Consider the following 2,500-nt stretch of genomic DNA (forward strand, 5'->3'; position numbering starts at 1 on the left):
TGCCAGCCCAAGGGCTGTGCACGGCCTGGGGAGGGAGCTCACCCCTCCCCTATATAGTGCAAAGTTATTGTTTTCCCTATTTTCACAAGGAAACATCAAATTTTTAACCAAGCATACTCGGCCTTTGCTCCTTCGTTACTCGTCCAAATCCAACAAACTTGCATTCGTTGGAAAGGTCTTTTCACAAGGATTCTTTTGATATATAATAATAGCGATTCCGATAAATATTTATTTTTTTATGAATTTTTAAGTGAATAAACAATTAAAAATTCAAAAAAAATAGGAAAAAAATATTTTTTTCCCGATTCTTTCTCCAATATTCCTGATAAATACCCACACACCCACATATGGAGAAAGGTCGAAAATGCTCGAGTGGATATCGAGATGTCCGACGAAGCACCACTTGGAAGGGCCGAGGCACGGGACGCCCGAGCTGTTGCTCGGGCCGGCACGAGACGCGCATGGGACAGCCCGGGACGGCATGGGACGCCCTCGCTACAGCTCGGGACGGCCAGGTACGCCCGAGACTTGGCTCGGGACGGCCTGGGACGCCCTCGCAATAGCTCGGGACGGCCTGGGACGCCCGAGACTAGGCTCGGGACGGCCTCGGCACAGCTCGGGACGGCCTGGGACGCCCTTGCCACAGCTCGGGACGGCCTGGGACGCCCGAGACTTTGCTCGGGACGGCCTGGGACGGCCTCGGCACAGCTCGGGACGGCCTGGGACGCCCGAGACTTTGCTCGGGACGGCCTGGGACGTCCGAGACTTTGCTCGGGACGGCCTGGGACGTCCGAGACTTGGCTCGGGACGGCCTGGGACGCCCGGGACGTGGCTCGGGACGGCCTGGGAAGTCCGAGACTTTGCTCGGGCCGGCCTGGGTCGCCCGAGACTTGGCTCGGGACGGCCTGGGACGCCCGAGACTTGGCTCGGGACGGCCTGGGACGCGCTCGGCACAGCTCGGGACAGGCCGGGACGCCCGAGCCGAGCTTCGGGTCGCACGAAATCTCTTCGTATTCCGACATATTAGAAGCTTCCCATCATGTAGTAGGCCGAGCTTTGCCCTTTGGATGCCCTATGGTGCTTGGCGAGCACTAGGGAACGTGCCAGCACAAGTGCTGTGCACGCTCTGGGGAAGGAGCTCAACCCTCCCCCTTATAGTGCAAAGTTATTGTTTTGCCTATTTTCACAAGGAAACATCAATTTTTTAACCAAGCATACTGGGCCTTTACTCCCTCGTTACTCGTCGGAATCCAGCAAACTTATACTCGTTGGAAAGGCCTTTTCGCAAGGATTTTTTTGATATATTATAATAGCGATTCCGATAAATATTTATTTTTCTATGAATTTTTAAGTGAATAAACACCGGAAAATTCATAAAAATAGAAAAAAAAAATATTTTCTTCCGTTTCTTTTCTCCAATAATTCATAAATAATACCTCAATAGTACAAACGAAGAGAGAGTCGAAATGGCCCGGGTGGGTTTCGAAATGTCCCACGACCCCATAGAATGCACGGGCCAGCCGAGCCAAAGCAGGGGACGCGCATGGGACAGCACGGGACGCGCACGGGACAGCGTCCCTATGGCTCGGGACGGCATGGGACAGCACGGGACGCCCTTGGTAAAGCTCGGGAATCCCATCGGACGCGCATGGGACGGCCTTGCTAAGGCTCGGGACGGCATGGGACGCGCATGGGACGGCCTTGCTAAGGCTCGGGACGGATGGGACAGCACGGGACGCGCATCGGACGGCCTTGCTAAGGCTCGGGACGGCATGGAACAGCACGGGACGGCCTTGGTGAGGCTCGGGACGGCATGGGACAGCACGGGACGGCCTTGGTGAGGCTCGGGACGGCATGGGACAGCACGGGACGGCCTTGGTGAGGCACGGGACGGCCTCGGTGAGGCTCGGGACGGCATGGGACAGCACGGGACGGCCTTGCTAAGGCTCGGGATGGCCTGGGACGGCCTTGGTGAGGCTTGGACGGCACGGGACGCGCATGGGACAGCATGGGACGGCCTTGGTAAGGCTGGGCACGGCATGGGACGCACATGGGACACCTTATGGGGATCATCAAGGGACGTTGCACGGGACATTCTTAGCCATGAAGGGCCTTCACATGGGACATCTTAGGAGTCAAGAGCCGGCACATGGGACAATGGAGTTCACACGCACGGAACACTTCGGCTACTTCCGTTCGGAACGTCGTGGGATCTTTATGTCCCCATTAGCACCGACGCATCAACATGCTAGGAAGCTAGGTCCGAACTTCTCGAAGTGTCGATGGCACTTGGACGGATACGCATCCGATCCGATGTTATGATGATGTACTTTCTCCGATATCGATGTCGGGGTGTATTCCGATGTTATGATGTACTTCCTCCGAGATCGATGGGACGACCTTGGTAAGGCATGGGTCGGCCTTGGTAAGGCTCGGACGGCACGGGACGCGCATGGGACGGCCTTAGTAAGGCTCGGGACAAAATGGGACAGCACGGGAC

This window comes from Eschscholzia californica, unplaced genomic scaffold (genome assembly GCF_041429995.1).
Source record: "Eschscholzia californica isolate CP2 unplaced genomic scaffold, dmEscCali1.0.p SCAF_13, whole genome shotgun sequence".
NCBI lineage: Eukaryota > Viridiplantae > Streptophyta > Magnoliopsida > Ranunculales > Papaveraceae > Eschscholzia > Eschscholzia californica.